This window comes from Epinephelus moara, chromosome 20 (assembly GCF_006386435.1).
Source record: "Epinephelus moara isolate mb chromosome 20, YSFRI_EMoa_1.0, whole genome shotgun sequence".
Taxonomy (NCBI): Eukaryota; Metazoa; Chordata; class Actinopteri; order Perciformes; family Serranidae; genus Epinephelus; species Epinephelus moara.
This window is the reverse complement of record NC_065525.1, coordinates 31161184-31177000: the sequence shown is the minus strand read 5'-3', so window position 1 is coordinate 31177000 and position 15817 is coordinate 31161184. Positions and strand designations below refer to the sequence as shown.

The 15817-nt window shown below is 42.4% G+C and overlaps 1 protein-coding gene across 14 annotated transcripts in view; it reads right to left on the bottom strand.

The window, feature by feature from the left end:
• LOC126407793 (neuronal cell adhesion molecule-like) overlaps positions 1-15817 on the bottom strand; it is a 114083-nt gene that overhangs the window by 69295 nt on the left and 28971 nt on the right. For 13 of the 14 annotated variants that reach the window (XM_050072994.1, XM_050073000.1, XM_050072997.1 and 10 more), the window contains exon 1: positions 1858-2013. The exons of the other annotated variant lie outside the window; for it this stretch is intronic. The gene's annotated coding sequence lies outside the window, so the exon portion shown is untranslated. Of the gene's footprint in view, positions 1-1857; positions 2014-15817 lie in introns of those variants that run through there. 14 annotated transcript variants of the gene reach the window in all.

Here is a 15817-nt window from a genome sequence, read left to right as displayed (position 1 = left end):
CAAAAAAGTAGAACAGCAACATAATTAATTAATCTTAAGAGGGTAAATTATTACAATATATTTTAGTAAAAACATCTCCATGAATATAGACAGTTATATAAAATATTTAGTATTTAACAATGTGGATGTGCTGATTTAACACAAAGATGAATTAATGCTGTTCATTTCATTCATTCATGCTGCTTTCAAGACTAAAGAAAAACACACTTAAACATGGTTTATGTTTCCACTAGTCCCATCACACAGAATATGAGAGTCCAGTAGAATGAGATGTCATCAAGTTGAACAAGCATGGCTCACTGCAGATAATGCCAGGTAGTGAGGTGTCACACGTTTCTCTAATTAGAGTCTGCTGGTTTTCTCCTGCAGGCTGTGTTGTTTTGATGGGGAATGGGGCTCAGCACCAGCGTAGCGGCCTGTGGGTTTAATTTTAGTCTCTCGCCTAATGAGAGGCAGAGTGTGGCTGCAGACGATACCGCTCTCCCGATGAAGCATCATTACCGCCAAAGAGGGGAGAAATAATTAGAGCCGGAAACACTATGATGAATTTACATTACGGGGACACTGCTCGCAGAGACAGAGATGTGCTCTTATGCCATTATGCTGAGGACCAGCTGAGATCCAGCAGAATGAAGATGATGTGTTGATATGAAAGTGCTGGAAAAGTGTAAACTGTCCATGAAAATGTTAATAAGACAGCTGATTGTCAGAGGAAACAAGCTCTTATAGATGTCTCACTGCAAAAAAGAGATATGCTCCGGAATTTTTACCACACTGCAAGAAATATCTTAACATCCTCACCTGTCAATATGTCACAGGCTACAGGTAGAAACCTGGATTTGCTGTTTTATTAGAGATTTTAGGAATCATCTAGGGCTGCAACTGACAATTATATTCCCTATTGATTCAGTGTTTGGTGAATAAAATGTCAAAGAATTGTGAAAAATGTCCAAAACATCTTCATTAGGCCCAAACTAACATCTTCAAAAGTCTTGTTTTTAACTATCAACAGTCTATAACTCAAATATAATCACTTGGCTATCACATAAGACGAAGAAAAGCAGAAAGTTTTCACAATTGAGAAACTTTAACCATGGTACATTTGGTATTTCTGCTTGAAAACTGACTGAAAAGGTTAGTCGGCGACTAAATTTTCTGACAATCCACTTACTGTTTCAGCTCTATCAGTTATTTTTCAAAGTTCAAAGTCATTTATTGTCAAATGTGCAACAATTACAAGAGCAGTTGCCTTTGAAAGACGTATGTATGAAAAAATTAAAATAATATTAAAATCACACGAGTAGAAATAAAAAGAGAATCTATAAATGAGGATATGAAGTATCGCAAGTTAAAATAAAGGACAAAATACAACAAAACATAAAGTAAAGTGACATAAAGCAGTAGCTGCATTAACAGAAAGAATATAACGGGAGTGTACTGTGGTAAAATGTAGATGTGTTATGAGAGTTATCATTAAAAACAGCCATCACAAGTTCTGAAAGGTCAGGGTAACATTGCAAAATGTCTAGTTTTATATTACCAACAGTCCAAAATCCCAAATTGTTTAATTTACAATGATATAAAAGAAGGAATAGCATCAAATCCTCATGTTTGAGAGGTTTGCACCTTTAAATATTTTGTATTTTTCCTTGATTAATAACTTCAATGATTACTTGGTTATCAAAATTGTTAGTGATTAGATTGATTCACTGGTTCACCAGTAGAAACATCCAGTAGTGTAACACATCTTGAAGAGTTTGATCACCTGCAGACTAAGAGCATCACAAGCTGCACTTTCTACCCAACAGGTGACTACATGGCCTAAAATGCCCATTAACCAAAGAGAGCATACATCACCTTTATGTCCGTGTGTGTCACTCAGATTAAATCCCCTCAGTGTGTGCATCCGTCCTGTGAGAGCATAGTTCAGTTGTCATAATCCCAGTGGCTGTGTATTCCTCGATGTGTCTGCTGTGACTGAGTGACAGTCAAGAGAGACGAGCCGATTCCCTCACAAAATCACCCCCACAACGCCATCCCCCTACAACACACCCACAACCCCTCCTCCCCTCCTCCCGCGTCCCTCCCCTGACCCTCCCTCCCCCCCTCCCTCCCTTCTCACAGTGGGATTAAAACAACCTTTTGTCTCTCCACAATAGAGGTTAAACATTTCCTGGTATCACATGAACAGCTACCAGAATCTACAAAGTTACCGGGTGGTTTTTTTTTTGTTGTTTTTTTTAAACACATTTGTACAGATGCATTAAATATTCAACAAGTTATTTGTTCTGTATCTGACACAACTGTCAGCAGGATGAGGAGATGACAGAGCATAACATCCTGCGATATGAATTTGGCAGAGCATAAAAGCAACATTGACACTGTAATTGCATGTTAAATCAAATGGCACCCAGTGTACACTGGAATAACTGTCAGCTGCACTGATTGTGCTCGAGTCAATGCGGCTCTCTGGATGTTCAATAGAGGGTGGAGGTGGAGTAAAACCAACTAAAGCTATGCGAATAAAAGGAAAAAAAGCCTCAAGGCACATCCTGAGGACTTCCTTTCCCATACAGAGCTGGAGAAAGTCCTCACCTACACTCAACAGATGTCCCCATGCAATCTAATCTAGTTGACTCAGTGAGGGGAAGCTTATTTATTGCCGACTCCTCACTGGTATTATTGCAACCCGCTTTAAAAGAATAGATGTTGGGAAAAGGTCTTTTGACGTCCGTTAGCTATGGTTGCAGAGGGCAACAATGGTGGGAGCTATCCCTTTGAAAGAGTCACTATTCTCTGGGCCCGGCCCTAAATAATGCTCCTCTCATTACAAAAGCACAGAAAATGTAACATTATCTGCCTCAAAGCACATTGTCCATCAAAGTGAACAATGATTTAGACTCCAGTATCTAAAAAACATTTTCTTTCACACTTTGTCCCCTCTCAGTGGCAGAGGTGGGAGGTAACTGAGTACATTCAGGCTGCTTGAATACTGTACTGACGTATACAATTTGAGATAGTTTTGCTCCACTACACTTATTTTAAACCTCAGATTAAGATTTTAAATACAAATATATGTCATGATCTCATAAAAGAAATCTACAGATATTAAAGCAGTGGTTCCTGACCTGTCTAGTTGGGGCCCCTTGTCACATTTCAGATGTGATGATGATACAAATTGTTCACAGTTCAACTAAAGAGACATTTCTTCTCTAATGGTTTCATGTCAATAACAGAAAAAAGCAACGATTTGAGAAAAGATTTGTGCAGCAGAACCTTTTGTTTTTCATCTTTCCTTTCCCATGAAGCACCATACAATGCTTCAGATCTACCTCATGACCCTTTGAAGGGGCCCGACTGCGGCGGTCGCCAAGGGCAAACGTGCTGCAGCCAATAACATTGCTATTAGGAGAAATGTGCTGCAGCTTCAAAAACGATGCCAATTCACAACCACATACAAAAAATCCAAAACAAATGCAGCAACAGAAATGTGCTGCAAAAAGCCAAAACAAAAACTCTGCAACAGAAAAATACTGCACACTCAGACACAATGGTTCTCCAAGAAAAGATCATGTGCTTTAAACACCCACATTTGGTGGCACAAAAACACAAACAGGTCGGTGAAATACACCCTGGTTCAGTGACTCACACGCCATGTTATTTGTTTGTCTTGAACAGTGGTCTGCAGCTTGACAAGTGTCTCACCTAGGTGACACGCCATCCACTGTCCCCTCCACCTCTGCTGGAAAAGTCAGCTTATATACTGTCACTTTAGAAACACTGATATATGAAACGCACAAATGGAACGTGTGGCAGGTGGCACAGTGGAAAAAAGGAGGTGCACCAGGTAGTGACACCTTTAATATAGGGGGGAGGTGGAACGGAGGCTGTGATGTTGGTTCAGGTCAGTGGGGTGATACAGATGTTGGGAAGACTGGGGCAGTGAGATGGGGGAAAAAACTGACCTGCTTCCCTGCTGGGTTGAAGGCAGCGGGTAGTCAGTAGGAAAGTAGATTGACGTACCAGGTATTTTAAATTTTAGCCAAGTAGGTTTTTTTTTAACATTTAATCGGTATGGATTTTAATATTTTGTAATAAAGTGTTTTTAAGTGTATCCATTTGTGTCTCTGCTGAGCATCAATGGTCCATTAGCCGCTCTAGCCATGAGACTGATTACGGTGTTTGGTTTTGTTTAGCTTGGTCTTTTTCTTTGTCTAGTCCAGCCTGGCACATGAGCTGGTGTCAGGCAAAAAGAAACGGGTGTTGCTCTTGAGGCGGACTAGTTTTTGTTCTTTAATTTTGGTTTGTTTTTATCTGCCTGCTTTTCCCACTCGCTCAGGTTAAACTCACAGGTTTGAGGTGTGTCGTGGTTGAACTGTTTGCAGTGAAGATAGTCACGTGTGGAAACTTTGGAAGAGTGTTAGCACTTCCGAGTACAAGACGTATTGATTGCAGTGTGCACTGGTGTGACACTGGAACTTTAACCCTGCCTTGTAAGCGATAGCTGGGGGGCAAATCCTGAGGAGGGTGGGGTGGGAGAATATAGATTGCATGTTGAACTTCTATAATACCTCATTTCCTGTCATTTCTTATGCTACAGACCTGTAGTGGGTGCAACGCAGCGTATTTGTGGTTTGCAGAAATGTACAATGCAAACATTTTCTTATGGCGACTGAGCTGTGGCTGGATTTTGCAAATGTTTTATGTGGAGGGAAATGCATTTAGCGCATTTGTTTGAGCTTGAGTCAAGAACACACACATTGTGTTTTGCTGCGTAACACTGAATGTAAAACATAACTTTTATTTGTTTACAAGTAAACCCCACGGGGTATTTCTACAGCTGCTGCTCTGTTGTTTCCTGGTGCAGTGTTCCTCGCAGGTTTGGGAATAGCCACTTAATAATCCTACAAAGGCATATGAATCCTGTCTGCACCAGAGGGACGTGCTCAATAGCTTCACAACATGGTCATTGTTGCACGCGACTGCAAGTATATAATATCCACCCACTTACCATGATGAAACCGTCAGCCTACGGGCCGTCAGGGCTTCTCTGGTGGTCAAAAGACCTGAGACCTCTACGCTGGAATTCCAGCCTAATTCACTAATGAACGGCTGCAGTCGTCTTCTGTGCAAACATAACTCAGCACGTTGAGCTTTCTCAGCATCCAACGTCACCGCATGAGAAGCCATTAATTTAAAAAAATTGTATCATAAATAAAAGCATTCATAGTGGCAGGCATCTTTCAGAGAGATGATGGATAGCAGCGAGGTGTATGCATTATGGTATGAAATGAGTGAAAGGGCCATATTTCATTGAGCGAGGGGCGTGATTGACCAAGTCTAATGGGCATTATTTCTGCACACTGACTCCGTTGAGCTGAGACACTGGGCGAACCCCGCCGGCCCATTGCTCCTTCAGACTCACACTGAGATAGGAGCAGCGCCCTCCCTGCTCTTTGTCACGACACCAATAGAATAGCAATATTTCAATGGCAACTGCATATTTCAATGGCAACTTTTAGCAGAACAAAGTTCATGCTGCGGTCTAGACCAAGGCCTCCTAACTAGAGCTGCACGCTGTCTCCGTGTGTGTGTGTGAGAGTGTGCATCAGTGGGTGTTCGTGGCAAGGGCTCCTTTCGAGTCCCCTATTCAGAAATGTGAATGGGAGTGAAATATGATTGGTTCAGGGAGAGAATGAGGGGCTGAGTTCACAAGGCTATCGAAGCAGGGTGGGGGGACACTTGTGAAATACTTCAAGACAAGTATGGATGATTTAGCCTGCTTAAGTTTGCTCCCGATGCATTCCTGTTTCTACAAGATAATTTTAAACGCTTGTTTGAGCGCTCACATCGCAATCGAATCAGTGATTGTTTAAATGTGGTTTTCTATCGCGTAATAAACCATGACAGTATCCCTAATAACGCAGAGCAGCACTGTCCTCTGGCAATCACTTGGTCTTGTCCTCGTCCATGTCTGTATCAATTTTCGCCTTGTTAACTCTGGCTCTGAACTCATTACAGCACAATAACACTGAGGTGTCTAGTGTCAGAGGTATCACGTGGCAAGCGTATCATGATAAATCAAGGTATCTGGTTAACTATCAAAGGAGCTAGGGGAAGGAATTTCACATATAAGACAAAAAAAAAATGTGTCAAGCTGCATCGATGACATGGGCATCTGATCTGACACTGAGGAAAACAAAGCTGTCGGGGTCTTAAGGGAATTTACATGAATTACAGCAAGAGGCCCACAGGGACGGCCGCGACCTCTCCTCAGCTTTTTGAAACTAAACAAGACCCCGATCCCGCCCATCGACACACACACACACACACACACACTGAGGAAGCCTCGGCTACACACATGCACAAAGCCACACTGGTAGAGAATGGTGTGACTGGTTACCATGGAGCCATGAGGCTCACTGACAGGGCTGGAGTGTTAACATGCTCACAGACAACAGAGAGGATGATGGAGAGAAAAAGAAGAGGACAGAGGGAGAGACAGAGGCAGAGAGAGCGCAGTAAAAAAACAAAGAAAGTGTAGAATAGGAGAGATTTACCACACACAGGCAGCAGACCGTCCCTGAGGTTAAGGACCTGTGGCGGCCTGTATCGTATTTCTTTTTAACTGAAAGACCCTTAGTGACACAATCCGAAACACACAATAGTCTTAATTTAACAGAGGCCAGAGCAGTGGTCTCTTTTTTTTCTTTCTCCTAACGGTTTTCAGCATCGATACTGTTTCTGTGATTCCTGTTTTCTTTCCATGTGGGTCCTATTTTTGTAGTTTTGACCATGATTCATATCAGTAACAATAACTCTGCACTCATTCAGTTAATTGCTGAGATCTGGGCAAGCAGCAACATTGCAAAGAAGGAGTGAGACAAGGAAACAAGACAAATGGTGACACACGTTTTTAAAACAAACCCTCATCATAGTTGAAGTTATTTGTAAGAGAAAACAAAAACAAATCGTAACTCTGGCTGATGAGAAAACAATCTTAAAATCCTGGATTACTCCTGATTGTTGTGCCGTCACTTTGCATTAATAATCTGCTGAAAACAGTAAATCTGGCACGCACAATGGAAAGACTGACACTCAGTGCTCTGCGGTTCAAGAAAAACAACAGTTTATTACAGCTGTGGTTTTATTGTTAGCTCGAGTCATTGTGTCTAAATTGTCATTTCATTTCACTTTGTTCATTTAGGCTGACACTGTGTTCATGTAAGCAGATTTCTTGTTAGGAGGGGGGTTATTTTGTTTGCTCTAACCAATCAGTAGCAAGTGACCCCCCCCCCCCCCACACACACGACCCCTAACAGGATAAGCGATTACGGAAAATGAATGAATGACATCGATTGTTGCCGTGTCTAACCAGCCGATATTTTATAATACTGGCCACGAAAAATACCAGCTACCCCACATGAGATGCTGCCTGGCTGGCAGTGAGTCAGGACTCAGTCATGGAATGTCAGTGACATCATATCTCTCAGTGTTTATTAGCAACCTAGCTAATACTAGCTTGCAAGCTACTTTCGGTATCTGTCACATCAGGCACTGTCCTTACTCTGCAACAAAATCGCCTTAGCAGACGATGGTCTCTTACGTGCCTTCACTCATATGTGACCATGCTTTATACGTTTTCTTGATGTCTGCTTGGCCAGCTGTTTCTCCAACACCTGACCTAATCAAATCACTCAACAAATCTGAGATGTCTGAGGCAGTTCAGAGGTCTGGTCTAAGTCTAATGATAACGTAATAAACCCAACAAACCCAAAGTAAATGCTTTCTTACTTCACTAACAATCCCTCATTGCATAAAAAGTGCACAACAATGGCAAGCAGAGTAGCTCAAATTTAAACCAGGAAATCAATCTAATTATGATGGATGTTAAAAATGAACAGTTTGGGAAATTATCTCCTTTAAATAAGCTACTCGGGACTTGTTTAGAACTTGTACTCGTAGCAACGCTGCTGTGTTCCCGGATCTCAGTAATTACTTTGGTGAGTACAGTGATATCACTGTCAATGGAAACTAATGACTCAAGTTGTAATAAGCCATATTATTCTTCCCACTCAGTGAGCATCATAAGCTTTGTATCTCAGAAGAACTTTAAAGCAAATACACTTGTTATCGACGCTGTTTTTGTTTGACTGTGCTGTTCCCCGAGGTCTCTTTAGGATTTTCTATTGTCTGCCGCCCTCCTGTTTGTTAGGTTTCACAGCTTCCCTGTGCAATGAAGCATAATCACTGATATTTCCACTGTGCTCATTGTGAGTTTTAACTATAAAGTGGTTTCGATAAGTGTTGTCTTGTTTACAACCCGTTTGATCATCAGTGTTGTTGTGTTCCCAGATTTCAGCAATCAACTTGATGAGTAAATACGAGAATAAAATAATGGCCAAAACTGCAACAAATGAAGCCAAAGTTATAGTGAACCACAATTTTGCTTTAAAGATAGACCACCATTACGCTTTTGTTGCCAACTCAAACAGGAACCCCTCCTCCATTTGCTATTGTTAGCTCACCATGTACGAGCCAATGACTTTGACTGACTTGCCAACAATAGCCATACAGTATATGGCAATATGGCAACCATTCATGTGGTAATGAAGCAGGAGAGGAAGCTCTACCGCCTGGTTTGGTACAGTGTGTGTGTGGGGCTTTCCTCCAACTACAGAGAGCACCAGCTGAGGACGTGAGGGGAGGTGGAAGAGATCCAGAGTTTTATGCAGCACACAGAGAGAAAGGCCCACTGAGCAGGTCTCCCCCTCTATACGCTCCATACTGTCACCAATAAGAAGATCATCCTCGGTCCAGTGAGCATTCCGTCAATAAACACACACTGCCACAGACACACACCCACGGACACACACTCTCTCAGTATGTACATGTGTGCTGATCCCTGCATCCATATGTGTCCACAGAAGGTGCAGGCATGTGTGCGCCTCCTTTGCTTCCCCACCAGGACCAATTTCCATCCGCCGTCTGTGTGAGAGAGCGCGATCGATGCTGTGCGGGGCGCGCCATCCGGGCTGTTCATTACTGTTGGCAACACTGCAGCCATAAGCACAAACAACCTGCCCCACTGACGCATTACACACCAGTCATGGCCTGGATGGATGGACGTCAGTTTCATTTAACGCCGTGCTAGAGCATCCACCCATCAATACGGGACAAAAACAAAACTTGAGTTTGCTGCTCGACTGTCATCACTAATGTACATTTCATTAGTTTTCATTAGCGAACCACAACAACAGCTGAGGGACCCTTGTGTCATCTTTGAAGTGCATGTTTGTGGCAGCAGGAGGGGAATGAGATTCTTCTTCATCCCTCCTTCTTCTTCTCTTCTTCATCCTCACCCACGCTGTGTGTTCAGCTCTCACACCACCTGTCTCCTCAGCACAACCCGAGCCTCCCAAGACCTTATGAACACACACAGTATCCACACAAACAGAAGTGACACAGTAGTGCTGACAGGTATTCAGTGCAAAACAAGAGTAAGAGTCTAAAGCCATTCATGCAGCCCTGCAGGCACTTAAGCACGCCGATTTTTAAACTAAATACTTACGTCAGCATGCTAACATGCTGACAATCATAATGCTAGCGTGTTAATCTTTAGAAGGTGCAAGTGCTGTCTTCACATGCTCCTCGAATGGTCCCCATTAGCAGAGTTGATAAGTCATTCTTCTGACTTTAGTGTGCTCATAAGCTTAAAGTCAAAATGTGGAAAAAACATGGCTGTTGCAAATAAGACGGGTTGTTTCTTTATTGCTCAAAGCTTTAAACGACACTGATAAACATTTGAAGCTGTGCATTACACAGTGATTTTGTCCCAGACTTGTTGCTGCACCAGCTGATTCGCTAAAACTACCACAATACTGCTTTACCTGACTAATGCTAATAAATAACTTTTATAACTAGTCATGGTCAATCTACCTGGACAGCAACTAACGGTTACAACCTAATACTGTATTACAAATTCAATGTGGAGCAAAAATTGACAAATGATATGTGAATTATTAAAAGTTTTATTACCATCAGATGAACATTTACTTTCATCTGCCGTGTTTCTGCATAGGCTTACATGACATTGGCCTAGACTGGGCAGCTGTGTACCAAAACTTTTCGAGTTGTTGTTCCGACTTTAGGGGGGCCTTCACATGAATTTTCCAAAACAGGAACACATTTTTCCGATCATTTCAACACCACATGAATGCAGGGAATGTTCGCCACCTTAGTTTTACATTTGCTAATTTTCACAAAACACAAAAGTATAGCTCAGGCTGATTTGAACATCATGAATTTTGCCTAAATCTGTCCTAAACCAAAGTATTAGACATTAGACAAACAGAAATTCTGACCTGATAGTGGCTCAAGGATCACCAAAGTTATTACAATTCATCCTGAGGGGAACACAAATGTGTGTGTACCACATTTTATGGCAATGCATCCGACAGCTGTAAAGACATTTTACTTGAAACCACAAATGTCAACCTAGAGGAAAGGTCAAGGGATCCCCAAAGTCAGTAGGATTCATCCTCTGTAGTGATGATTGGAGCGAGTCTTGTCACAGTATCAGTTCCTTTGACATGATACGTGTAAATGTATTGAACATTTTGAACCTTAAGAGTTTTAATACTTTCTGTAAAGTATGGTGCCATTTCTCTGTGACACTCTGACTTTTATATACTTTCAACAGGAAGTGCCTACCCCACAAAACTTCTCCTCACTGCATAACTAGACTTTGTGTATAAGTTTACATCAATAAAGATAAATATTAATTTTAACACATTGATTCAGGGTTTCACTTCTATGTAGGCGGGCTATGTAAGGTCATTCTGATGTTACCGAAATGTCACTGACCATCGATTTGTTTTTCTTTAAGGGGAAGTAGCAGACATCCCAGTTACCTCTCCAGCCTTGTGCTGCATTCATGTGGTGTTGGAATAATCTGAGAAATGAGCTTTTCCTTTGCTTTTTGTTTTCAGCATGTTGTTTAAACACTCTGGGCAATAAAATACGACACAAGTTCTTTGTAATGTCTGTGTTGTTTCCACATTATGACTTAGCCTTGGCTGGTGAAGGTTTTGACTCGAGTCTGATTCAATCGCCTCTCGATCACTCACCATAGCAGGCAGTACAGTGCAAGCAGCACCCTTTGATAACAGCGAGTGGGTGAGTGGGAAATATTGGGGATTCATGAGCACTGACATTCAACAGGCTGAACAAGTACATACTGGACATTAAATAGAGTCTTCGAAAAGATTTGTTAATTCATTTTCACCTATCATCCTCTGGGAACCATGAATGTCTGTAAAAACTCATGACAATCCATCCGATAGTTGTTGAGATATTTCAGTCTGAACCAAAGTGGTGGACAAACTGACAACAGTCTGGAGAGACAAAGAAGGCTGTCATGTCTTTGAATTTGCAGCTTTTAGCCTTGGGTTTGCCTCGGCATACCAACCTGCAGTGCACTGAATGAGCACAGAAATGTGATGAAGACTCGTCTTTCTACAGGCGTCACCTCAAATACACAACTACACGAGGTAGAGCTACCGAGATGAAACAGATGGCAAAACAAAAGCGAGGAGAAACACCTTGAAGCACCTGCATCACAGAAAATGCTTCATGTTCAGCGCTTTGCTTTTCTCAGAGACAAAATTATTTGCTTTCTAGTGAGTCCAAAAACCGACAATCTGATCTTTTGCCTCCTACTCCTGCTCTGATGTGAAATCCATATTGCGTTCAATGAGTCAACAGCAAAAAAAAAAAAGAAAAGGCAGAGTAAAAATAACAACAACTGCTCACTTCTTCAACGCACATACAGTTGACAGATATTTCATAAAAAATAAATAACTTGTGATAGAAGTGAAACGAGCCGCAGACAGCTGGCGGGGTGGGAGTGTCAGTGACGTGGCATTATGTTGAGGTGTGCTGAGCCAGTGGTGAAGGAGACAGCACTGAAGGGTTTAATCAGCCTGTCTGTGGCAGACTGATGCACACACACACACACACACACACACACACACTACGTTGCTGCAGGTGCTGAGATAAAAATGCAGAGGCAGGGACCGAGACGGAGTGAAATATAGAGAAAAGAAGGTATGCCAAAGGCAGGAGCAAATGAGAGGAGCAGAAGTGAAGGCCAGTGGAGGTGTTGGCTAGTTAGATGCTCTGTGCGTGGGGACTGAACAATATATATATGTGACCGTGAGTGGGAAGGGAGAAGCATGTATGCGCTCCTGCAACATGAATCCGCAAATGTTTGTGTTTGTACGGTGGCCAGTGTGAAGTTGTGTGTCTGTTTGGCATACAAGTACATCATTGAAACATGAATCCCCTGTGTGAGTGTGTATTAGCGCGTGTGTGCACTGTAAATTCTCAAATAACAGTCGGGTGAACAGCCGGGACAAACAAATAAAGGCTGGGTAAAAGGCATTGAGGGGATGGGAAAATTACCTGTATGATGTTGATGGGGGAAATTAGTAGATATACAGGCCTGTCTCATAACCCTGTTTCAAATAAAGGTAAATACAGGCCTCAACCCAAGTGTTGGGTATATGATTACTACTTGGCCTTCTCTGTTATTTGCCCCAGAAGACAAGTGTCACTTGCAGAGTTTTTGTGTTTTTCACTGTGGCCCAGTGGCAACACATTCTCACTTCCTACCACAGACTGTATAAAATAATGGACGAAGCCACGCATTGGTTTATAGACTGCTGTTTTGAAGCCTCAAGCTCAGCATTTCAGCCTTCACCATCTTGTTTTTTTGGAGCCAGAAATGACCATATTTGGATGAGAAGTTGGTGCCGTGGAGGAGCAAGGGGTGGATCTGACTCATAGACTGTGGTGACACCTCGCAGACAGCCTGTCACTTAAGCAGCCACGCCCTTAATTATACATAACTTTAAGCCTTGATAAAATGTGGGTGAGTTGTATAAAAATTCTAGGGATGTCCCGATCCAGCTTTTTTACTTCCAATCCGATACCGATATTACAGCCTTGAGTTTTGGCCGATACAGATACTGATCCGATCCAAGCGCGTAGTCATGTCATGTCAGTCATTTTAGAAAAGGTTTGATCAAGGTCATGTCATGTCAGTCATTTTAGAAAAGGTTTGATCAAGCGATATTACTCTAACAAGAACAACTATTTAATCAGGTAAGTTAGAATGATCCACAACAGTTGGTATGAGAAACTGACCCGTTTATTGTTAACAGGGTTAAATAAACAAACTTTAAACTTGAACATTAACATTAAATAAAAAATATAGCTCGTTTGCTTTGGCTGTTTTGGCCCCTTAATAAATAGAAAATAAATCAACACAAGAAATTGGCCCCTTAATAAATAGAAAATAAATCAACACAAGAAATCTTTAAAATGTCTAACATTGGAATTAAAATAGCAGCAAGACTCCACACACTTGTGCTTTGGCCCCCTAATAAATAAAAAATAGATTAACACCACAAGACATTGTTGACATTTAACAAACAATGTTTTGTTTATTTTTGTAGTGTCCGTGCCAGCCTGGTGCTGCTGTTTCCTGTGTCTGCATGCTGGCCTGGTGGATTGATAGTAAATGCTGGAGCGGATCACTGGAATGCACTGCTTAAATTGCAAGTGCTGGGCTGGCCGGAAAACCTGGATCGGACTCCATGAAAAACTGGATCGGAGTTCGCAGTCCAATCCGATGCACGTTTTTTGCTAATATCGGCGGCCGATACCCCTAAAAAAATTCATCCCTGTATAGTTGTCATGAATGTTGAAATTAGCTACAGAGACTTTTGTACCAGTCTGCCAGGCTGTAAACATGTTTATTTCTACTGTAAAGTTCGGCACTTTAAAAGGAGGGTCTGTGGGGATTGACTCACTACTGGAGCCAGCCTCAAGTGGCCATTAGAGGAACTGCAGTTTTTGGCATTTCTGCATTGGCTTCGTTTTTCAGCCTCAGAGGTTGCTTCCTGCCTGCAACTCGTCAAATACCGATGCTTGGGTAGTGGTCCTACACTTCAAACTGTGACATTACCCTTCCAGCATCTGTTTTGGACACTCAGGGATGGCGTTTTATTTCACACTGGTTACATGCGTTGTGTCACTTTCAAAATAAAACTTCTATTTTCATGGAAAATGTACAGTTTCTGCTCTCAAATGCAAACAGTCTATTTCAAAATAAACCTAGAGTGTAGGTTAAAGAACTTCCTTTTTATCTTTACTTCTTTAGGTTTAGGCAACAGCTGTGGTTTGGCTTAAAATGAGTACATTTGTTACTAATGTACTGTAATGTAACATCATGTGACATGTCACATACATCTATTGATAAACCTCACTAGCACAGTATGATACACATACTAGCACACTATGTCATTCATTATAATAACTTGATTGACTTTTGGTTTCCCACAGGACACAAACAGCTGTCTCCGGGGTGAAAGTTCAAAGCTTGTTTGGCCCGTGCATCTCCACTCCCGCCGCCCTATACAGACTTTGTCGCTCTTTATACTTAAGCAGAGTTTGTACGTTTTCCCATGAAAAGTGATGAACCAAAATTCTATATATTGCATGTCATTATGGGCCAATAATGTGTGTAACCAAAGTATTTGGAAAGGCCGAGATCACGTGACCGTTGCACTGATGGGAACAGAGAAGGAAATGGTCCTTTAAGGGGGTGGGTTGGGGTTTTGGATGGGTCACAAAACATGGTACTTTCCCCCGGGACTGGTGTTTCGAACCGTTTGAACTTTGAGTCATTTTAGGTACGTCCTTACCATGTTTCTCTTCCTAAACCTGACTAAAGTAACTTTACCTGGCAAAATGTAACCTCTGCAACTTTAGGTCAAGAATGTAATTGGGTGTTGTAAGTTGTTGTTGTTGTTGGGTGTTGTAAGTGTTTGTAGGATATCATATGAACCATTGTATGAGGATATGTCATTATACTACAACAGTTGCACAGGTGCATCTCATACCACCGCTAAAAGGTGCCTCACTTTCTCGGTATCTGACACTAGGGGCCACTGACCAAGCGTCGGTATTTGACAAGTTGGGAGTGAGACCGGGTTGCCACTGGAGAATGACCACACAGTCCTGCATCCCTCTCAAGACTCCTCACCCTCCCTCACCCCCTGCCTCCTTTCTCCTTTCTCCTACTCCCTTCTCCTTCCAGCTCTCTTTTCCTCCCCTCTCTTCCCGGACTCCATGCTCTCTGGTGCAGGTGACAGCGCAGGGACAATGGGATGATATCACTAGTCGGCTCCTAGCAGCTTGTCTGCATGCTGCACAATAACAGACTGCTGCAGCTCGAGTGTGGCACATTGTGGAGTTTGTGGGAGAGAGAGAAGAGTACAAAGAGCGAGAGGGAGGCAGAGGGTGAGAGAAGGAGGGAGAGAAGAAGAAAAACAAACTGTACTGCAACACTGAGGTTGAAAGGAGAGGAGACTGAGGAGGAATCACTGTATATGTGTGTGTGTGTGTGTGTGTGTGTGTGTGTGTGTGTGTGTGTGTGTGTGTGTGTGTGTGTGTGTGTGTGTGTGTGTGAACTCTGGTGGTCGTGTGTGTATGCAAACTACACTGAGCCTATAGCCCGTGTGCCTATAGCTGAACGTGTGTGGGCAGGACTGCAGACTGTGCTGCCTTTTAATTACAGCACAGCTCCTTCCTCCTCTCTGACAATGCCTCACACACACATACATAAACACACACACATAGCAAACAGCACACGGTGCACCTGCCATGAAACAGATTGGATTTACACTGCATCAATAATTCACCCTCACATATATCCCCAAACACGCGCACACACAAACACACACACCGT